This window comes from Ixodes scapularis, unplaced genomic scaffold (genome assembly GCF_016920785.2).
Source record: "Ixodes scapularis isolate PalLabHiFi unplaced genomic scaffold, ASM1692078v2 PGA_scaffold4__175_contigs__length_147842914, whole genome shotgun sequence".
Classification (NCBI taxonomy): domain Eukaryota; kingdom Metazoa; phylum Arthropoda; class Arachnida; order Ixodida; family Ixodidae; genus Ixodes; species Ixodes scapularis.
Window position 1 is genome coordinate 95648094 of NW_024609879.1, and position 24522 is coordinate 95672615.

The following is a 24522-nucleotide window of genomic DNA, read 5'->3' on the forward strand; positions in this document are numbered from 1 at the left end:
ATCGTCGTTTGCACGTGCCTCCGTTCCTTTGCCGGGCACGTCATGTTTACCGGAAGAAAGGGACTTAATTCAGCCGTTCCAGCCACTTTAAAACGGGTTTCTTAGCGTCTAAGATTAGACAGTTTTAATATAGTGTTGCTGGCTCTTACGTACGCAGTACGGAACAGTATAGCGTACGCTAAAAAGTATCTGCTCGGGCCGGTTTTGGTTGCCCGGGAACGTTGCGGAGTGAACATTTTGCATGATCATATTGCATGATCTTGTTGATTCAATTTGCCAGAACCGTTGAATTTCGCGTGCTTACAGAGCCACCACGCTATTCAAAAAAGAAAAAAAAAAAAAAGAAAATTGAAAATAAAAACTTTTCCAATCATTTTTTTTTTTTTTTTTTCAATTAAGCCAAGCCGCAGCCCGCAGCTGCCTGGTCGAGCGCGCTTTTCTGCGGGGTACGGAGGCTACGAGTACGAGTGCGTAACCAAATTCGATCACGGAGCCTTCGTCAATCGTTCCATGGAAACGGCACCTTATATCAATGCTATCGCGAGAAGAGATTGCGCAGCAATCTCTTCGGTGCACAGCAACAACTTGCGCGACTTTTTTAAGAGTCCTTCGTCCGTTGGCGATGAACTGCATGCGAGGAGGGGCTCAGTATTGAGAAGATCGCAGCGTCCGCGCACATTGCGAGCTGTGAACATTTTCACTATGTACTCATGCACCTGCACGGCGATCTGATTCGACTGAGGTACGTCCCGAAAAAAAAAAAAAAAATTGCCGAGCTGCACACTACGTAATTTCCCACAGCACTGAACTTCGCGAACACCAATTGTCCCCCATGCTGCGGCAGTCGAGGTAACCGCCATCTTGAAACTGGTTCTCTCGCTAGGCCCGAGATCTCTCGAGAGCTTGCCGGTAGCCCCGCTAGCCCGCAGTGCAAAATCTCGTTGCGTGCGTACGCAATACGCTAGCCCTTCTATTGCGTTCTGCGCATGCGTATCCCCGACGCGCAATTTCTTTGCGTACGCGAAGCTTTAGCGTACAATCCACTAAAACTGTTTATTAAAAAAAAAAAAAATCTGGTCCTTCTTAGCAACGATTTATGACGAACGGCCGATGACGAAGGCTACCAAACTTCACCCGTGTCGGGCCCCGATAATCATACTAAAACGGTCGGACGCGGTTGAAATACATCATTTCCTTTCGGCAAAATAGGCGTGGACGACAAAAGGCTGCGGCACGAGTGCTAGTAAGGACTCAACCAAATCAGAGTAATCAGTACTAGGATGTAGCGGCCGTGAAACGGTACTCGTTGAATTCTATTCTTCCCGTAATGATACCAAAGGCCTCCCAGAAAGCTACTTTAGCAGAGCGAACGTTGGAGAGGACGGAGACGAGGAAACCACCAATTATGGCGAGAGCTTTGGGAGATATAACTTCCCACTTTTTTAGCTCCCATAAACCCCATTGAGATTATTCCTATTCCTATAGCAAGACGAGAAAGAGTGTGAGCCCCACTTTTACAATTTTGAGCTTGAAGGCATGCAGTCGTATGCCTTTTTTTTTTTTTTTGGATTATCGGGAACAGGTGGTATGCGGTATAAGAATGCGCTTCTACAATATCATGTCCTTGCTTTTTTCTCTCTCTCTCTCTCGCTCTCACACGCACACACACACACACACAATCACCTTCTTTTTTCTTTACGGAACAGCACACGACACTCTCATCGTTATTCACTGCCGAAAAGAACGGTTGTGGAGCGAAAGAAGCCGTGCTCCCGAACATGACAGAGTCCCGTGTTTACACGCAGCCTGCAGCCTGCTATGTCCACAGCCCGCTCGCGCAAGGCCGTGCTTTGGAAAGCGGACGCTGAAGATGACCCTTGGATGTCCACGGAGGGTCAAATGCCCGAAGCGTCTCATATAGCGACACTAACTGCCACTCAGATTAATATAGTACGTTTTTGTCGTTCTTGTGACTGCAGGCACACTATGCACACAAGCCGCCGTGCTGTGCTCCAGAGGAGGCGGCGCCACCCAGCGGCAAAGACGTGAGGAAGAGAAGTGGGGGGAAGTGGGGGGAAGGAAGGGGAGGGGGGGGGGGAGGGGGCGGCAGCCTCTTCAAGTGTGCAGCGAAAATTGACGCGGCCTAACGGCGAAAATGTGAAACCGTCGGAGTCGCGAATATTGGCAGTTCTCGAATAAAAAGTTTCGCCCTGGTGTCGCCGAATGCTAATAGCTTCACAGCGTTGAACCGATAAGACTAGCTATTAGGCCCGAGAAGTTTGCGTGGCGTCCCCTTACGGCGAACCGGGGTGACGTTACGCTGAGTACAGAATTTTTCCCCGACTCGCCCTGCTCGCCGTGTGGAGGCTGTGACGACGTTAGCCGTCGGCGCGATCGCTTCTATTAAAATTTTTTTTTTTTTTTTGCGCACGCATTTTTTTTTTTTTGTGGGAAGTGTGCATTTTTATATGCGGTTTTAATGGGATATAATCTGCAGTTGCCGGCGAAACTTTAACCAATATTTCAGGCATGGTTGACAGGGCAGGCAGCGCATATATCACATCTGGTTTATGAATATAAAGAAAAGTGACCTCATTTGCAGGAGCATCAGGATAGCTTTACACCTCACAATCAATGGTGCTGATGGTCTGAATAAGTTGACAAATTATGCATACTATTTTTTTTTAATTTGTATGTTTGTTGCCAAACAAAAACACCGTAGCAGAAAATCTGTGTGCTACTCGAGCAACGTGCTAAATATAAAGTCTGCGCCACGGAGAGAAAATCACAAGTGAGGCAGCCCAAGTACAGGGCGAAATTAAAGAAGGAAGGAACACTTTCCAGTTATTTGTCTAGGTCTGTTTACATTGCTTACGTTTGACCTTTGCTGGATTCGGATAGTACTTCAATGAACTCCACTAGTGGTATCTGTGGACTTGTTTACAATATCCCTCAAGTAATTTATGTACGACAAATGTAAGTGAAGGTGTCTAGCGAGTTATTAGGCTCTTCTCGACAATTTACGTTTCACATGCTCTAAAATTTAGACCTTAGCTAAATCAAATTGTCCTGAAGCTAAAATGCCAGAGGCTTTTCTCACGCAAACTTTCAACCTCCACAGCTTTCACATTTTCTGCTACTAGTGCAGCATCTCCCACTGGACATCCGTTTGAAGGCTTGCTGTACCTCCTGTTTTCCTCTGTTGGCAAAAAGCTCAACTGTACAAAGGTTTTTGTTGTTTTCTTTTTGGAGGGGGGAGGGTTTTTCAGCAGTGCCTCTTCACCTGGAAATGGCAATTCAAACGGCGAATTTTCCGAATACACACGGCTGGAATAAAGAAAGAATCTCAGAAAAAAACTATAAAGATTACAAATTACGGCACTATATTACTGTGCATATTTTGGGCAGTTCGGTACAACATCTCATACAGGCAACTGTGGGCTATTCGGCCGTTGTTTTTTTTTTTTTCCTGCTATCATACAAACCCATTTCCATTAATTCTGCGTTTTCCAAAAAAATAGAACATGCCTGCATACGTGTGTGAACTATATAATTAATTCACGATGAAGCTACACTTATGTAAACCCTGTTACACGAGCATTTCAAAGGCCTTCAGACCCAGGACCTTTAAAGCATGAAAACCAGCACATTCAGAGTGACACGCGCAGAGTCCGCCCAAAAGCCTTTGATACAAATGTTATTTGAAATGCCCACAAAGAGGGATGTAATATCATCCTAACTCATGAACGTACAAGGAAGAGAATTTCAGCGTCTGAAACAATTACGCCACCGCTTCACCGACCGTGCCCTCGTTCCCCTGGAGAAGGGGAACGAGGGGTAGACTGGTGGGAGCTGGTAAAACCCGTTTTCTCTATTGACGTCTAACTCCTGGTTAGCTCAGTTTAGAGTGCCTCAATGTCCTTTTGTTTAGGGTGATGCCATCGTTTGTAGTACCCGATGCCGACAGCACGCGCACACAGGCAAAATACATAGAAATCGCAGGAAACAAAATGTCGCCGTAGCACAGTCAGCGCCACGAGCGTGTGGAGGGACACGCTCTTTCACGCGCTTCAGAACAAAAAATAAAAATAAGCGTTCGAAACAAAATGGCCAGATGTCATCACCCCAAGCAAAGCGCACATGAAGGCACCCTAGCTCAGTTGATAGAGCGCTCCACTCGAAACGAAGAGGTCCCTGGTTCAATGCAAGGACCAGGCGGATCTTTATTACAGCAATTTACAGCGATAGCTGTCAGTGGGACACTTCGCGGTTTCGCGCCGTCGACAGCGCTCCATATCGACGCGGGCCCTTTTTTACACTCACAAACATTCCACGGGCCGCTGATAACCAGTTAACGAGCAAGCAAGAAGACATGCATGGTCGTGCATGGTAGCAAGATAACAGGCATGGTCAGTAAAATAGTCCCAGCCGGGAAATCTGGCAATGCACTCACGTGACCCAGAATTAGCGCACACAACAATTTTCGGGACAAACGCAGATAAAACTGCCTTAGAATTTTACGATGCATTTTGTATCAGAAAGCAAGGGGAAAGCAAGTGCGTTATAGTGCCCTGACAATGCACTTGAGAAATACTGAATTTTATTTTATAAACGAATAGCCAGAAATATGCTATTAATAGTGCGTGTTGGTTTCAATAACCTTCTTTTGAGAGTCCTTGTATTTTCGTTTAGAACGTGTGACTATTGTTGTGGCAGCAGCTAGCGCCATGCACCGGGCGGCCGCCTCGTGGGACAGCGTGCAGCGGGCAGGAGACCGTTGGAATGCCGGCAGGCCGATCTCGGCTACAGGCCACGTTGCTCCTTTCTTTTGTCACTGTACTTTTATACATATATTTGTGTAAATATACACCTGTAACAACTATATGTACCCAAGTGACGTACGAAAACGCACTCCATTCTTACGGAGACAGCTGAAATGTTCTCTGCTCAATAAGGAGTATACACTGGGCGCCATATTTATGGGTGCTGTCTAGAGCGCACGCTCAGGACGAGTCCGCATTAATAGGCTGCTAAGACCGGCAATCCTGATGGTGTGGAAAAGAACCGTGGAAGCTCGCCATCAGCACGTGCTCAGCAGTCGCGCTCACAACTATGCCCGCCAGTGAATAGATCCTATACACCCCCATTGGTTCCAAACTTTATGGAATTTTCGTCCGGTCTGTCGCTCAGTTTAATACAAAACTTGCGGACTGCTCTATGGTGCGCGCTCGCACCTATACCGTTCATTCGGTTCATCTGCTCCAAAATGAGACCTTAGCGACTCCGACGTCACACTTCAGCTGTAGCAGTGTTTCACCTTACGGGTAGAGTAAATGTTTACAATTTTTTCGGTCGCGCACCAGTCACTAGCTGTGTTTGGAGATTCGTGTTTGTCCTTTGTCCCCCTTGTTCCTCCTTTCTAGGGATTATTATCGTTATCCGCACTCTCGAATTGCCTCGCAACTCAAATAAGATTTAAAAAAAAAAATGTCTTTTAAATAAAAGCTCGTTCATGCCTGGTTGGCAAGAAATCTTAGTCTACTGATGTCTCCGTAGGAAACCTAACTGTTCCGGTTCCAAGTTTCGCCGATTCTAAATGTAACTCGTTTTGTTTTTGCGCAGCACTGGTTGTAAGCACCGTGCTCCATTTCATCGCCCAGCAGACGGCACTCTGAAAACGCTCAGCGTCTGACCACAACGTGCGGAATGCGTGCACCATCGCCTTGATGGGCGTCCCGCAACGGGATATCGCTTGCCGCAGCTATAACGTAATCGGAGGTAGCAGGCCCTTAACGAGCAGCACATGCGGAGCAGGACTTTACCGAACCTCGGTTAGTCCTAATGGTACATTAATGGACGTGTCTGGCTTTACGACTAATGCGTGAGCGAGACAGCCATTATACGCGCAAACACTGTAATTGGGTAGCGCGTGCAGCCCGGGGTGGGAGTCGAGAGCGCGTATTGTGGAATGAAAAAAAGAAAGTGGTACCAATTTACACTACGCAAATGATATAACTCCGCCATATAATCCAGCAGTTACGGGGAACTAACGGAGCATTTTGATAAGAATGACCTTAATCCGCACTCGAAAGTTAATCGTGAGGAGCGGCTATCGTGCGTCTTGCTTGATAGCCAAACAATCCAGCGAGACATCCTAAACTGTGCCCATCATGCACTGTGCTTACCTGGACGGTGTGGTTGCACATTTAGGCAAAGTACCGAGAGGCGGTAACGGGACTTGTGTTTCCGGGAAACCAGCGATACTAACTTGCATAGTATAAATTCGAAGCGAATTTAAGCGAAGCTCAAGTTTAAGCTCCGTTTTTGTTGCTCGAGACAATAAAACTAGCACTGATCTTCCTGCAGGCTTACTGGAGAGAGTTCAGACACATCGCTAAGACGAGGTTTACTGACGCTTGAGAATGACGCGTTTAGAAAAGACAATTTGAAATTATAAAATGCCTTTTAATGGAACCCCCCCCCCCCCCCCCCCCAATCCATTAACAGTGCCCGTCCGTCCATCCGTATGTGAATTTTCCGTTAAACTTATCTGGGAAAAAATCGGCGTCATGTGACCTAGCTATACATAAACTGAAGAAATTGACATCACGTGACCTAAACGTCAATTCAATTTCCTCACTAAATTTAGCGAAACACTTTACGTGATCTTTTTTTTTTTCCTTCGTTTCTTATTAATGCTGTTAATCTCTTTTGAGATTGTAACAGTAGTGGAATAAAAAAAAACAACAATACCACACAAGCTGCACTTGCCTCGATAACATAATACAAAAGTCTCTAAAATGAGCGGTATTCACAACATCGGGTGGTAACTCATTTCAGTCATTAACTGTTCGAGGAAAAAGGAGAACTGGCATGGCGTCATATTTATAATTATATGGTATTATCGTCCTGCTGTGAAAACGTCCAGTAGACCTCGGACAAAAAAAAAATAATTATACAGTTATCTTTATCTATTTCTAGCTCCTTAGATTAGATTAGATTAGGCCAAATCAATTTTCCCGCTAAATTTAGAGACTAAATGAGGGTCGTGACGACGTCACGCGACTTGTACACTAATCCACTTTTCCCAGTAAATTTAGCAGGAAAATTGACGTGACACACAAATTTGCGTTCCACGCTAAATATGGCTTGGGAAATTTACGTCACGTCACCTACACAGCAAACCAGTTTCTGTGTTAAATTTAGCAGGGAAATGTGCCTCACGTGGCACACCAATTTCCACCCCCTCCCTTTCTTTTCCCAACCCTCCCCCATTCTCTTATGTCACCCTCCCTCCCCTTCTCTGGTCACTGACACCAATTCAGTCTCCCCCTATATTTATAGCGGCAAAATTTACATCACGTTAAGCACCTATTCCCTTTCCTCCCTTCCCTCTCAAAATTCCTCTCCTCAACCTCCCTGCTACAATGCCCTCCCTCTCCCTTATCCCTCCCTGGTCACGGGACACCCCAATTCAATTTCCCTAAAATGTATAAAAATATTGGTTCTTCACTTCCGGAACGACTGTCTATTGGCGGTGTGTGTCTGTGTTTAGGCCTTGTAGGAGTAAATTAAGGAGAAAAGTGAGAGCCAATAGGAGGTATTCACTGGACGCCATATTTGAGGGCGATGTTTAGAGCGCATGCTCAGAACGAGCTCACATTAATAGCCTGCTAAAACCGGTAACCCATGGTGCTAAATGCACGCTCCAAAAGGACTGCGGAAGCTCGCCAACAGCACGCGCTCAGCAGCAGCGCACACGGGTATGGCCGCCAGTGAATACTCTCTGTAGTGTACACTATGACGTAACCGAAGCATTTCTCATCGACGGAAATAAGAGGAATGTACGAAGTTCAATTTCGACGGTGGTGTCAGAGTTGCTTCCACAGCGCAATGATTTCAAGCTTCCACCATGCTCATTACAAACACCATCCAACTTGTTGTTAGCGAAGTAATGACGTCACGAGAAGGACCCATAGGAGGGTGTCACCAAAGCATCTCGCCGCTCATGAGAGCCCTACTTCACACTCCCCACGTCAGGAAGATGTAAGCAAGCGCTTTCATTCTGAGAATGATCATCCAGAAGCTGGGGAGCGTCATTCTCACACCGCGGTATCACCATCGCTGAAAGTAGCAATTAGGCACTCTGACGTATCCTGCTAATGCGGTGGCGGCGGTATGTAGTCCTTATCACCATTAAGCTTAAACTGCAGCCAATGCTGCAATCACGAGAGCACAATGTCTCAGCCGTTCATCCGCAGAACGAGCGCTCGCACAAGAAAGGCACGTCTCAAAGCAAGCAGCGCGGGTTAGCTCGTGCTTGAAGCTTTGGCTGTAGTCTCAGCGTAAAGCGTGTTTCACATGCAGCGATTTTGGCCCTAGAGCGGCGCGATTTCTGACGTCGCGGCGCTCTGGCCAGCACCAGCGGTTGAGCGGCACGAGCGCCGCGACAGCAGAAATCGCGCCGCTCTAGGGCCAAAATCGCTGCGTGTGAAACACGCTTAAAAAACCTCTAACACGCAAAAAAAAAAAAAAAAAAATGTCATGCTAGGCGTTGAAATGGCATGTCAGGATATTACAAAAGAAATTGTTTCACTATAGAGGTGCGTAGTTTTTTTAATAAAAAATAGAAATACGAGGTTCAATTCAAAGTTCCCGCCAGTGCACTGTGACGTTGGGTTCAATAGTCCTAAATAGTTCAATACCAGAGTAGCGGACATGGGATCTCCAGTTTTCTGGGGGTTCCTGATTTCTCTCGAACGTTCCACGTGTAGCCTGAAAATAGACAGCGGGAGTCTGGCACTAATGGCTTATCCGATCGCACATTCAATCGTAGCGCATGAAACGGACGGTGCAATGATCTTCTAATGAGACACGTGGGCAGATGATCTAAGGTGCACGTCGGAAACGAATTCTCGCTCCATTCGCGACAGCCGTTTAGCGCGGTTTCGTGACATCTTCAGTTCTTCGTGGTCAACTGTTCATCTTAGGGCGAGAATATTTTCCCTTTAAATAGCACTGCCCCCCCCCCCCCCCCCCCCTTCCCGCGTGTTCGAAGCGGATGTGCATGCCTTCACGAAAACGCGCGAGGGCTCAACGATAAAGAAAAACATATTTGCAATTTCAAAAAATTTTAACGCAAAAAAAAAAAAATTTTTTTTTCTTAGTAAGATGTGATGGCCTTACAGAACTGGGGAAGTGTTTCGGAAGTAATGTTTCATACCGAGGCACACAAAAAACAATAGAGTCCATAAAACGACATTCTGATTACAGCCGAAAACACCTTAGTACACGATACGAAACGGGTTTTCGCTTTTCAAGGACATTCACAGCGCGGATGTCATTGAAAGCCTTTCTATAAAAGAAAAGGGACGCCCATTCGGAGAACCATATTGTCTTTTGGTAAACTAAGGCACCCGAGGCCTACCTCTCAGGAAAACGCTTGAGTTAGATCTTCCAGCGTTCTTTTTTCTAGTGAACTATCCACCCTGTTGCAGGTATAAGAAAACAAGCTTCTCCCGCAAAACACTTTCTACTTTAGCGAGCGGACGCTGGGGAGGAGGGACTCGTATCCTCTCCAGCGTTTGCTCGATAAAGTGGAAAGAGTGTAGCGGGAGGAGAATGCTTTCTTATACCTGCGACAGGGTATAGTGCAAAACAGACGGAATGTCGTTCACCGACATCGTCTACTCGGGTTCATGGCAATCCGAATGATATTTCCAAGTTCTGCTCGGCTGTAAACACGCTCTTTTGTAACCAGTTGATGAGGCTGCTCTGTGAGCAGGTTGACGATGTCCTCGTGCTAAGCTTACGACTGGCGAGATAACGAGCTTACGTGCGCAGCGGCTCTTAGAGTTTGGTAACAGCTCTTGCAGCTCATAAATGAAGCCCATGCGAGGTTCGTTTTCCCCGAGCGAGCTCTACGCATGCCCAGGAGGCATGCGCTTTGCAGAGAACGGTGTACTAGGCAGTTGAGGCGAAACAGCAACGCAGCGGATACGCAGGACTTACGTCGGCTGCTCTGCAAACCGCTTGGAGTGCAGTAACCACTTTCCTCCAAATGAAGTTCGCGCATCTGCCGCTAGGTTAATGCGAAAATCCGTATGCGTGCCCCCACCAGTGAAGCGCCACTTCCGCTGCGTGGATTATACATTTTAGTTGTATTACTACTAATATATTAGGCAGAGGTTATTTGTTAAAGATCGTTCATGTTTTAAGAAAATGTCACGTCATAAATACTTTCGTTTCGTCGAAGACAAGCGAGCGAAAGAAAGGCTGAACATCCTTGCCGTTTCGTGCCATGCAGCGAGATTCTAATTAAGGAATTTTCAAAATGTCTCTGGGGATTTGTTTTTGTAGTTGTTTGTAATTGATGAGAGTGCCGAGGTAAGAAAATAATTGCTATTTCTTGAACTTCCGGCTCTTGAAAAAGGCCGGTCAAAGTTCAATCTTTCCGCTGTCCCTATAGAATCACGAACACGAATGAAATTTCCACGTGTTATGAAGGTCCCACTATAAGGATTTGATTTGGTCTAACAAAAACTTGAGCAAAACTAAAATCAAAATTTTAATTTCCGTGCCGCCCACCCACCTAAAGACACGGCAAGTAAATAAAGTTAGGGTCTCCTATATCCCGTCGTTAAACGTGTGAGTAAGACTGGGAAAATTTCATGAAACAAAATGGACAATGTCTGTCGCAGCTCATTGCAAACCGCCTTCTGGCAACGTTCTACAACCGTATCGCTTGATTAAGTGACCTATATTTGAAAACAAAATAGAAAAAGCAATTACCGTTGGAAAGTTTCCCAGGACAACAAATAAATGCAAACGCACATCCGCTTATCGGAGCTCGGATACTTTTGCATGACAAGAGGACGGGGAGACGTTTCAGAATTTTTGGAGAAAGAGAGAGAGAGTGGGGCGATTAAGGCATTTAATACCCGTGCCACACGGGCAACTCGAAGGCATTTACAACGAATGACATTTAAACGATCGGCCAATCAACGCGCGACACTCCGAGCGTGGGGCGTTCCACGCGCGACAGATCGTGAGCCGATTTGTCAATCACACGAATGTCATTCGTAGTAAAAGGCATTCGAGTTGCCCGTGTGGCACGGGTATAAGTCAGTGTGTTTTATAATGAACTCTCAGTCGCGAGTGCGTTCCGTGTTGTCGTTACCTGCTTCACTTTTTCCCGGTCCTTTGGTGCGTGCATACCCAGTCATGAACCAACTAGCCCAACTAGTCTTTTTGTTGCAAAGTTACAGATTTAATTAAAGGGGTAGCCTTCCTTGCACTACGCGGACCAACCAAGCAAACACGGTATGAAATTTCACGAAGAAATATATTCACTTCTGCCTGTTCGTTGTACAACAAGAAGTGAAAAGAAGAAGACTCATGCGACTCGCAATATCCATAATATATCATGGTCTTGCGTCGGCCTCGTCTGGATTAAGGTCCCCTATTAAATAATCGACTATATGTAACGGTGCTCTAGAAAATTCGTTCGCACTATTTTTTTTTTTTATTTAGAGCAGCAAAAACTGATGTTGGGAATGGGATACGCAGTTTGAAGAAGGTCAATAATATGTAGATCCTACTGCCCTTAAAATCCAAAATACACGCAAAAAAAAATGTTAAAAGGATGTTGTCAACTGCTTTGCCTTTATTTAACTTTAGATGTGTTTTCCATCTGCTTGTATATAGATGTGATTTGTATTTATTTGTCGATAGATTTTCTTTATGTTCATTTGTGCTTTACGTTTTTTATATGCTTCACGTTTACTTTTCTATGGATGTGCTTTACGTTTTTTTTTTTTTTTGCGGTAGATGAGTTTTACGTTTATTTGTATTTAGGTGCGCTTTACTTTTATTTGTCTATATCCGTGCTTTCCGTTTATATGTCTATATATCAACTAATTAAAAAGCTGCGCCAGAGACTTGTTGTAATCAATGTGCAGTCGCAGTTATAATAAAGAATCAGCAAGGAAGTCAGCGAGTATGATTAAAAAAGATAATGGAGAATATACTGAACAATAAAGGGACTGCAAAAACTGGTTTGTCTTGTCAAAACATAAAAAAAATTCAGAACTGACTAAAGTAATTTCAAAATTTTAACTACTGCTTATGATATATGGGGAAAAAGATAGGATTGAATAATTTATTAGTTATTGCGTATAAGTAGGGTCTTTCTTTTTTGGGTAAAGCGCGATATTTTCCTATATTCGCACCCCGAACATGTTTGTTTGAAAATCGGGTTAAACCCGATGTTTCCCCGAATTTAGAAATTGAATTTCATCATTTTCCAAATCACATCGACTCCGAAAATATTTCTTTAAGCAAACAAAAAGTTGGCAGGAACACGTGAGCTAGCTCCAGACATCGGAAACGAGCCTAGATTCTGTTGGCTACAAAATGACATTTTTCCGTCTATTGTGAAGTATCCTTTGCTCTTCTCTTTCCGTTTCAACAAGCGCAATAAAATTTAAAAAAAAGTTATGAGAAGCTATTTTTATAACTTTGTTTTGAAAGGAGCAGCAGATATGTTGTTCCTGTCCAACTGAAGTAATATTGTAGCCATTGCAAATACACGCGTATAAGCTGTGATGTTGAGAGAAAATATTTTTTTTCAATTGAGACATGTCCAAAGACCGGACAGGATTAGGATGAAAAGGTATATCTGCGCGTTCAGAAGGTTACGTAAGCAGCAATGATCAATAAAACAAATGGCAAAGCCCAAATGAGATCCTTAACACCATGTTACAATGATATCTTGTGAACTCTAATAACTTCATTGTCAAAAAGAAAACACAAGAAAACACTCCAAATAATGAAACCGATCAATGCTCTTTATTGTTAACTATAATCATTTAGTCTTAAAAGATAGAGCCTGAAAAACCCGAATACCAGAAAAGCCCGATTTCTCCCCAATTACCAACTTGGAACAAAGTTACCAATTTTTGTTCCCAATGTCTCAAAAATATAAAGCACGCAAACGAATGACTCAAGGTGTAATGTGTCTAGACATAAAGTCGTGTTAGAAATATTTGTATCTCTAAAATAAAGGTTACCTAGGTAAAATTTCACCCTGCGTGTTATTCCATTGCTTCATCTGGCTTTCGTGTTTTGACCGCCTAAAGATTATTCTTCCACTGTTGATTAACTGCGTAAATGTTTACAAATGTAAATATATTTTATGTTCTTTGGCACATTCAAGGAAAGAGGCCATCAATCAGTCATAATTTTACGAACACATTTCCAAACATGTGTTGTCACGATTCGAAAATAAGAATTGCTTCATTTTTGTTCTGTTTTTAAGACTAATGTATTTGTGTCGGGTTTTGTCTGGGAATGTCGGTAAATTTAATGTTCTTCCAAGCACATTTTGATTTGTCAAGCTACAAATCTTCACATTGATTAGATTTCAGCTGTAATTAAAGACGCTGTTTTTCATAATTAAATCTTAAGCATATGAAATGTACATAATAGAACTGATGTAGAGCAGTCTGGTCGAGCAAATTAAATTCTCGTGTGTATCAAGGTGTAACTTCACACCTCAATTAGGAAGTTTAGAACTATGCCCTTTTTTATTTGGCAAGGATGCTCGATGTAATTCATTTTTGTTTAAAACGAGATTGTTGGACCATTTAGATGTTAATGTCAAAGATTTATGCACCACGATACATGAACATTGTGATGCACTTTGTGGCGAAAGCGGCGGGAAACGTGTTCCCACCGAAAACACTTATAAGGTGTAAGAGTCGATCAGGAAGAAAAGGGAGCTAAAATTTGTTCCAAAACAAAAACATGAAAGTCACAATGCCATGGAACCCTGCAAGTATTTGCGCATTGTCAAGATTGACACGACTGTCGCACACAAATCCAAGATAAGCGAGAAAATGATGTATTACCAGTGAGTACGTAAGTCCACCGATGCAATTAAACTCGCAAGTCTTTCTCAATCGATCATAATTTTTCAATTTAGATGGAGGCGACGAAACAAAACGTATTACTGCGCGGCAAGTAATTATATCAATCGGCGGCACTTACCGTTCATAATTTCCCCGGGCGAAAACGAAATCTGTTCTTGAAGGATGAAGACTCGCTTCGATCAGCGCGCAGTTCTCGCACTCGCCCGGTTTGACAACACTGACTTCAAACGAGGTAGAGGAGCACAATATCCTCCAGCACGGCACACCGTCTTCACGAAGGCCGACCGGGCAGCCGGCATCGCCGCGCTACAAATGCGGCGTCCGATGATTCCTGGCGCGACATTACAGTCACCGCAGCCGCCGCGATCCCGTTGCAATCGTTGCAGACGACCCACCGGTCGCCATCTTACACCTCTCGCTCACTCTCTCTCCTCACACTCCACACTCTTTCTGGTGCCCTCACCATTTTTCTACTCACTTTCCCGGTGGCCGTGTTGTGTTTCCTCCTCGCCCTCGAGGGCGCGTCCACTTTCGCAGCGGGGTGTGAAGGCGGGAAATTGTAGACAGCTCGCGCGAGAGGCCGCTGCTAGTGTCGCGAACGCCGGTCGATGAAGGGCGCCTCAGGTTGACGGTGGGATCCGCTAGGGGCACCGCGATCGTTAGTGTCAAGGGACCGACGGCGCTGAAGAACATTTTTCGGTTCCATTTGTTTACTTAATCGACTTAAATGCTAAAAATTAGATATTGAAATTTTTTTTTTCATCAAGCGATTTACAAATAGTTCTTTAGACGAGGAGCAGTCGACGTTTTTTTTTTTGGCATCAAATGCAGTGAAGGAGCGGAAATGAAGTTTCTTTAATTTCATGCCGTAAATGCGACAAAATTAAAGTGTGATCTAGAGGATTAAAAAGCGCAAAAAAACACGGACGGAGAAGAGACACATTCAACACGGACTAGCGCTCCGCGTTGCCAGTCCGCGTTGTATTGTCTCTTCTTCGTCCGTGTTTTTTGCGCTTTTTAATCCTCTAGATCACAATAAACCAACTAGCCCGATCCAAAGTTTTAAAATGTGAACCTGGGGTATGCGTGGGCGATCGCTTACTTATTCCAGCGGCCAAGTGCATTCCCACGCTTCGGCCCCGTCTGTCCCTATCACAGTGGCACTAATCTGGCAACAGCGCCAGAACCTTTGGAAATTGACTTGTAATTTAAATGAAGCAGGCAGAAAAATATAAAACGATCAGGGAGGTCGCATTCCCTTTTACGCCAGAACAATACCTCTGTGAAGTGGAGGAAAGCGCTCAATATTCCCATTTTTTAAGCTTTTTTTTTTTTTTTAAGCCCTGGAGTGCGTCTTTTAGCATACCAATTATCGGTGAAGGGACAGTTTGAAGTTACAGAAATGAACGAAAAAAATACGGAGCAGGAAACACCATTGTACCGTCTTTAGTTCGTTCATTTCTGTAAGTTCAAACTGACCCTTCACCAATATGCAGCAACTAGCTCGACTGAAGCCTGTTTCCCACTATCCATGGATCGCGGGACCTCCCTTCGCCCGTGCGATCGTCACACCTCCCTTTCGAGCCCGCCATAGTTGAGAAAAGCTGCCTCAACGGTAAACAAAAAAGATAATAAAAAAATAAGACGGGCGAAGCACGAAATATTTTACGTCCGCGGCGCGAACAACGAAATGGCGGTTTTCTCGGGGACGACAACGAGACTATTAACCCGGTCTGTCGAACGCACTGTGTAGGAGATCGGGTGACATCAGCAAAGGCACCTCGCACGCGTGGAGGAGAAGTGGTGCTATGACTAGATACGACACCGAAAGACGCTGGTAATGCGATACGCGTTTCCGTCCTCGCGTTACGGAAGTGGCCGAGGGAGTCGGAATTTCGGGAATCGGGAGTTCGGTGTCGCACTTCTGTCGCTGTGTCTCATCAGGTTGATTGCCTCAACGGAAAAGGCTGTCATCAACTGATTTCAATTTGCGGCTGCGTTCGGAGCAGCATTTTATTTGTTTATTTATTTATTCTAGAATACTGTCAATCCCCTTGTGGGATTATAACAGGCAAAGGCACATAAATGCATGATTTTGAGGTGCGCGAAAACGACATAGTAGTCTAGATCGTCACTTTCTTAAATATTCAATCAACTCATAAATTGACCAAGGAGGTGTTGTTCAAGAGCATCCATGAACGAATCTACACTTTTGAAGCTCAAGAAATGTGTGTCAAGGCCCTTCTAATTTCTTATGGCAAAAGGTAAAACAGAGTACCTGAAAGTATTATTAAATGAATATTCGATAAGTGTATTGCTGCGTTTGTGCACCTTGTTGTTTTTGACTGAGAAGTGTTCACATATTTGTTTTTATCTATTTCGAAAGCGTCATTTAAGAGGAGATATAAGAATTTAAGTCATCATTTTGCGCGATCAGCAATGGTCAAACACCGAATTCCTTCAGAAGCTCAGTGAAGGAATCAAACCGTCCATATTTGGGGTAAACAAATCGTATTGCTTTTCTCAGAACACTTTCAAGGATATTGTTACAGGTTTGTGTATGAGGGGAAGCAGGCTGATGGCATATTCTAATACCGGGCGCACCAGTGTAGTATATGCGAACAGTTTGGTTCCATGACTTGAGTGTTTCAACGTTCTTTAAAACAAAAACAAAACAAAAAATCGATAAGAGCTTTACATGTCCCATATTTTATATGCGCGTTCCAGTTTGGATCTGACGTTATCACGACACCTAGGTGCTTGTATCCAGTGATTCTACGCAAGTTTATACTATTTAGATTGTAATAATAATCTAGAACCTTTTTCATTTTTTAGTCAGGCACGTACAAACCGCATTTTCTGTATTTAGAGTTATTCCCTAGTCATTGCACCAGTCTGCAACCTTCCTTAGAGACCTGTTTAGCAATTTTGGTAATCTTGGCATGAAATATCACGATAAATAATGCTGTCATCTGCGAATAACTTTATGATTCCGTCGATGCCATCGGTAATTTCGTTTAAGAACAGAAGAAATAGAAGTGGTGTTAAAACAGACCCTCGTGGAACTTCTGACTCCACTGTAACTGGTTGCAAAACGTACCCTTCATGATCGACAAACAGACTGAAAACAATTTCTAAGTTACTCCTCTATCCATTTTGTTATTGGCCCTTCTTCCATAATGTGTTCGAGCTTATTTATAAGTTTGACGTGTGAAACGCAGCCAAACGCCTTTAACAGATCTAAGAAAATGCGTAGCTCTATTTGTCTTCTGTTGTTTATATCCATCGAGAAATCATAGAGTGTTCGATTAGCCGCGTAATAGATGAAAAACCTCTCCTGAGGCCGCGCTGACGCGTATCTAAGATATTATGCCTCACAATAAATTCTGTCATAAATTTTAAAAATGTGTGCTCCAGTAACTTGCAGCCTGTACATGTTAAGCATATTTGTCTATAATTTGAGGTTGAAGAGCCGTCGCCGGGGATTTATGGATATGAATAACTTCTGCAATTTTCAACTCCGCTGGAACGGACGAAAGTCTCAGAGACTTGTTGGAAATTAGAACTAAGTCCTTGCTAATCCATTCAGCGTACTTTGAAAAAAAAAACATTTGGGGGGTTTCTACGTTTTTTTAGCGCCTAAATCGAGCAGAAGCGCAAAAACGCCTGATACCGTGGTTTGTAAGCTACCAAGGTCTTCGTCTTCGTGATTTTTAGAAGGTAGAACTAAGTTATCGATACCATTGCCAGCTGTAAAACGGACTTAAAGTCCGTTTTACCATTCGTGCCTCCAAAGTGCACATATTTCATGTTCTAGACCTTCTTGGAATAATATAGTTCCGAAATGTTTGGGGTGATGCTTTCATAAAATCTTGAAGGGTTTTGTTGTAACACTTTTTCTTTCCGTCTTCATCTTTAATTTCAGCAGTTGGGATGGCTCTGGCAATTTTTTTTATGATTTGTGTTAGAGCTTTTTTGGATGACTTGCTTAGTCATTTGATTTTACTTTTAAGATGAATAATCTCACGGTTGATCCATGAATTGTGCTTCCTTGTAATTTTATGTTTTCCAGGAATATACTGAGTGATGCAGTGACTAACAAGTGATTTGAATTTGTTTCATAGCGCGTCAGTGGTAGTGACAGTTTCATTAAAAAGCTCGTTAAAATTGTTAAATTCATGGCCAAGTGCACGCAGGCGTCATCTGTACAAAAACTTGAAAGGACAAAACATCACGCTCGTTTCAATTATTTAACAACACGCTCGTTTTCAATTACTACAGGCATTATCAGCTTTGTTGAAGTCAAGTACATATTTTGCGCAGCCATAGGAGTTCGCAGAACTACGTACATGTACTGTGCATACAACTATTTTATGGTCAGAGATTCTCACCACTACTTGTACGTTAGTTTGTAGGCGAGGAAAGTCGTTACTTAGAAAGAGGGTATTGAACCGAACCCGAACCGGGAACCGAAAACTGGAAAAAAACGTTATTTTCGCTCGAACCGGAGTTGAACCGGAACGAAATAATATTTTTCGCTCAGGAGCGGAACCGATATGTTTTCCATGCGGTTTTTGGTTGATACGCGAAGTCAGGTCGCGTGAAAAGTGTGTGGCAAAAAACGCAGTAACCAAAACAGAAAAAAAAGTTTAAAAAAAAGTCTTTTTGCGCGAACCGGGCAAAGCCGTGCGCTTGTTAAGAGACTACACTGTTAGCAAGTGCCGTGTATTTGGTGAATATTTGGGGTGAAAAACACGCTATTTACACAAATTACCATAACTTTACACGATGGTAACGGATAATACGTTCAGATATCATGCGAGGTTGTAAAAAACGTGTTTTGGTTCGGACATACACGCATAACCGTGTAGCCGACCTCGATAACACGCATCGCCTCCGGCAACGACCGCGGCATTGCCGGCTATCGAAGCACCGGAATGCTTGGGGACACACTTAGAAAGGACCGTCGAGACAAATGCCGCGGAAAGAAACATGTCTCGGAAACAGATAAGCACCAAAAGCAATTACGCCATGTCGCGGGACGTTGGCGAAACCCGCGCTTACCGTGGCTCGCCGCCATTTTCTGGTTGATGGCAATGCGGCTTCCCTCATGTCGCCCATGTTTGCATTTAGTTTAGGGCTCTTGATAATAGTTTCTTACACACCACAAATAAAGTCATGGGTCCAATTATTCGTTCAAAACAGTTAAAATGGATATAAAAACGTGTCTTCGATGTGAACACGTGACATTGCAGTTGGTTTCGTTTTTGCTTCAACCTTCGACTGCTTCAACTGCAAGCGATCTGGCCGATCTGGCCATGGTGCAAGCGCAACGTCGATGTACGGTGGAAGCAAGAGCCGGTTGGCTTTCGTTCTTTTTGTTTGACCGGAGAAATTTCTGGCAGCCGCTATTGTTTTGGTTTGACGGGACGCGAGAAGCTTCGCATAGAGCTTCGCAGTTTGCGAGCACATAGTGAAGACGTGACCGGAGAAGTGCCCCTGTGATGTTCCCGGAAGACGGAAAGTACCATTCGTCGTGTGTGCTTTGAAAGCGAGGGGAGTCACAGGGTCCACGAGTGCGCAACCACAAGCCAAGGTTCACGACAGCGCTGCGTTCTTCGGCGATCTCGTTCTGTTTGGGCAACACGGCGATGCGAGAAAGGGCCGAAACGTTCGTGGTGTGTGGTGCGGTGCTTGTAGGTAGAAACCCGCACTAACGCGGAGCTCATATTGGTTGTTGTGGGGTTGCGTTTGACGGGGTTAGCCCCGTCGTCGTCAGCTGATCCGGTCCAGCTGGTCGGGGAGGACGCAGCGAGCGTTCTTAAAAGTAAATCTTCCTTCGTTCCGTTTCAAAATGTGGAAGATTCCCGACGCATACCGTGAGTAAAATGCTGCGGACGTTTTCAACAAAATTACGTCGTTTTAATTGAACAAGGGACTTCGGATAGTTTCCCTAAATCTGCCGTTTCTATGCTTCGTGTCGTTAGACTGCATTTGCACAGCGACGTGTTCGCACAGCGACGCACACCGCTCGAGTAGATGATTCGGTCCCGCAAACGACCGGTTCACCACCGATGTTTTTCTGTAAATCTCGTGTGACTCGTGTGAGTTTGTTGCGCTCATCATGCGGTGCGAATAAACTAGGGCAAGATTTTCTACCTGCCCACAGATGCATGAACTGAGACCAATTTTTTACGTAGAGAACATAGTGGTTTTTCTTTACATTGGGAAGAGGCCCGAATTTGTCTCTTTTCCCTCTGGCACTGCCCCAAGTTTCAAGTTGCAGTTTCAGTAGACATACCTACTAACAGGTACAAACTGCTCTAAAGCAGGTAAAAGACTGGGAAGTCAGGACGGTGCGGACACCGTGTTTTGCGCTTTTCGCAAGGTGACTGATGCTTTTGCGAGGTATGCGGAATATGCAAACGATTTTGTTATGCCCTTCGTTTGCGTCTCCAGAAAAAAGAATAAGATTATTTACAAATTTAGGCGCAATCACAAGCCAAGATTTACGATAACAGTGCGTTCGCTTCGGTGGTCCGTGTAGTGGTATTATACGCTGCTTTCTGCAACACCGCGTCATGACGAAGAGCTGGAACGGTCACGGTCTGTGCTGGGCTAGCGGTTGACAGAAACCCGCATCGCCCGCATCGGCACCGAGTGCACTTGGGCTGTTGATGCTCGAGGCTTTCATACGCGGCTTGTCGCCAGCTGATCCTGCTGCTCGACGGTGAGGAAGCGGCGAGTGTGACCTCTGAAGTAAATGTAAATCCTCGTTCATCCAGTTATCCAGTGTCAAAGTGTGGAAGATGTCCAACGTGTACTGAGGGCGGGAACTACGAGCGTTTTGCCTTGCTTTTATAACCGAAACCAGAGCAGCGAGATAATTGCCTTGCGTACTCCAAAATGACGCAAGCAATAAGTTTCAACAGGTCGATTACGTCACCGCGGATGTAGGCGAGACTGTGCACTGTTTAAACGCTTGCAGTATCCACGAGTGCTACCAGAAAAACGACGTCAACAGAGAAGGAGCTCGCGATTTTAGCATAATGCAGTGCCACGGGCTCGTGAATTTTCAATGTGGCTATATAGAAATATTAAAAAAAAAAAAAAAAAAAAGAAACGCATCAGCGCCACATTAATGATCACGAATAACACCGGTCACAAACTCCCAAGCCTCACCGCTTCGCTCGACACCAACACGACATACGACAACAATCTGCATCATAACGCCCCAAAAGTGAAGGCGTCTGCTCCCGTACGCATACTACAACTAGCGGAAGTGAAGTGTTAAGCGGATGTCCTTCACAATAATATATATGAAAAATGCCTTGCGCAAGTATAATTTCCATTGATTATTGAATACGTACTGATAAAATCCCAATCATTTGTTTTTCTATCTGATTCAAGCGAGTCGGACTGCTCATAACACTGGTCGAGCATGAAAATAATAAAAATTTGAACTCTTTCATGGCTGGTTTAAGATTTATTGTTAGTACATCGTTGTTTTTCGCAAAGGACTAATTTTACAGATTTTGCCTCCATACTTTTTAAATGCAAACAGTTCTTACATACGGCTGTCCATTGTGCCGTGTTTTGTGTCTTCTTCTATAAATCGGTAACGATCAGCGACCAAAGAGCTCACCCGTACATGTCAAGTATATATACGCCGCGGGGACAGAGCCGTATATGTAGAGAGTTTGGTCAATGGGAGGCGCGGGCAGAGCCAGGGCGTGCGGCAGACTCGGAAAGAGGGCTTGGCATGCTCTCTTGACCAACCAGAAGCCGAAAAGAATCCCCTAGCGGTGGTAGCGAGAAACAGTTCTGAGCCGATCGATCATCGAAGGTATCTGTTCGTATATGGTCTTAATAAGTGCATTAGAGTGAAGAGTAGTAAATCTTTGTGGTTGAAAATAGGGTGCTCGTCTTGTTTCATTATGATCATGCAGAAAGATGTAAGAAACGAATGCGCCGCTCAATTCTGTTTTGCGCGGACAGAGTGTGACCGCTCTGACGGCAGATTCCCGGCGCTCGGCGTTTGGCGTAAGGATTATGTCGATCTTTCCGCTAGTCGCACTCTTCCACCATCATTTTAGATGAGTGTGATTGAAACATCACGTGTACCATATTTTCAGCCATCGAGAGTTACTCCGATGCAGTTATCAGGTTTGTTTCTCGCGACCACCGCCAGGGTATTATTTCCGGCTTCTGGTTGGTCACATTCGAATTTCTGAAGACGCCCTGGAACACGCCCAGCCCGCTTTCGGCCAATGGCGCCGCTTCATTTGTCTCCTATACTTCCCAACGAATGGCCAAACTCTCTACATATACGGCTCTGCGCGGGGAGAGTCCGTTGTTAGTAGGAAGTGTCGGGCGTAGTGTCGGTGATGTGTTTGTGTATGTGTCGCTGCTGTGTCCTACGTGGTGCTCGTGTTGTCTGTGATGTAAGAGAGTAGCAGTCTACTCGTGATAGTTCTCAGCGTATTAACCGACTCCTGCTTTTTTTTTCATTGGTTGCTAGAAATCGCACTAGGTGGCGCAAGTTACCGCCCGATTACAAGAGTTTGCTTGAGCTATTTATCCATGTAAGTTCAATATTCGTTTTTTTGTTTTGTTTTTGTCTAGCGGTTTTGTCGTAGCTGCCGACGCCACCGACCGCCGACGATGCACGTAGGTACCTTTGCACGTAGCTACGTCCGCCGCTCGGAGACTGTTTACTGTGCATAAAAGACATCGAACGAGAACGAACGCGTCCTGTATGCTTTCAGTTCGGCTGAAAGGCGCGGCTGGCTGGGCTCGTCCCTCGCCTGTTCTCGGCTGCTGGCCGCCATGTTTCATAAGGAACACGTTGAACCGTGCTTCTCGGAAGGCAAACACGGTGTAGCGTGTTAACTTTACACAGCACCTCATGTGTAGACGAAAAACACAGATGGCTCCGTGTAAAACGAACACGTTTCGACGTGTCCGCTATGGGACAACGGTTTACACGTCTGGGCGTGTTATTTTTGCTAACAGTGTACGTGTCCAATGCGTTATCCCTGATCAGGAAGCTAGGATTGAAGACACCAATGCTTGATTGCCCAACCCGGTGGATGTCAACGCTACATTATATGCTCACCAGGCTACTTGAACTAGGAGGCTTCGCTGGAGGGTTGCTCTCAAAAGAAGAAAGCTCCAGGTCGACTGAAGATGTATGGGATTAAATCGAAATGCTCGCAGTATCGCTTCGCCCGGCAGAAATGGCGACGAAGCCATTTCAGAAGGAACAGCTCGCTGTGGGAGATTTCTACTGAGCACGGCTGAGATATTCCATGGACACTTCCAAGATACCATCGCCGTTAGCAAAGGCCTTGGTTCAGTCAATGAACAAGAGGGAGCGATAACTTCTTGACATGGATGTCTTCTGTGCAGCACTGTATATAGATTCCCGCTGCCGCCTTCTTCTCACTCCTGAGCAAACGTACCAGGCTACGTTGCATTTGACAAAGACTTGGAAGCGGATCACAGTTGTGCAATGCGAAAAAAATTCTACCTTGTTTTCTGAAACTGCGGCGACTCCAGAAGATCCGGAAGGCGCTCTAAAAGCGCTCCTCAGGAAAAAATAGGTCAAGTCTGGCGTGCACGTTCGAGGTACCAGTAGCCTTCTTGATATAGCATGCCTCCTAGAATTGCTGTACAAGGAGCCGCGGCTTTCGAGGGACGCTAACGTGTTGCAGTTTTGGGAGGAGAGACGGGAGAGCCATATGCATCCAGAACTCTACGCATTGGCGCAAGTAGCCCTGGGAGTGCCTGCGACCAGACTTGTACACGTTACTGAAAAATAGTAAGGAATTACATTTACAATTACTCAAGGCTAAATTGTAGTTCATTACAATTACAATTACCCTCCCATGAAAGTAACTGACCGTTACCCCAAAATGTAATCCGTTAGTTTCGTGGCGTTACTTTTAACATGATTGTCCTCAAGTAAGAAATAAAGGGAAAAGGGTTATTCAAGTTCTTAATGTTGCAACCTGTTCCATTTAATGACCTTGAGTATTTTGAGCAACAGCTGGCTCTCGAAAGTCTTGTCAGACATTTTGCGTTATTTCTTACTCAATATGTCGACTGCCACGCTGAGCACCATTTGAACTCAGGCACTGGATGGGAGTGCCATATTGTTCCTCGCGAATGCTTCATGCTCTGCATTGAGCTTTTTCAGCGAAGCAAGGGAAGTACTATTTACCTCGAATGTAGAGCAAAGCTTCGTCGTTGCAGCCGTTGCCTGCTATTCGAGAGATTTATTAGATCCTTCCCATACCTCCGATACCCGCGATAACGGTACCCGATAACGACATGATGCATGCGCAAAGACGGCGGCGAAGTATCGGATATCGTTATCGGAGTCATCGGACCGATCTGGTAAAATTCTCTATTGTCTGAATCGCGAAGATGTGGAAGTCATCAATAGCAAAACATAGTTGTAACAGTAAGTTGATAATTAAATAATAAATAAGGTTTGGCTCGATATTCTTCTGAACAGTTCGACCCTCACTTGAGACGTTGGTGAATAAAAAAAAAGTTTCCAGTGTATAAATATAGGTAATAAAAT

The 24522-nt window shown here is 44.6% G+C and overlaps 1 protein-coding gene across 1 annotated transcript in view; it reads right to left on the minus strand.

The window, feature by feature from the left end:
* LOC8043430 overlaps positions 1–14350 on the minus strand; it is a 183889-nt gene extending 169539 nt beyond the window's left edge. Inside the window, exon 1 of the mRNA XM_029981552.4 lies at positions 14050–14350. The gene's annotated coding sequence lies outside the window, so the exon portion shown is untranslated. The remainder of the gene's footprint in view (positions 1–14049) is intronic.
* Positions 14351–24522: the final 10172 nt, after the last annotated feature.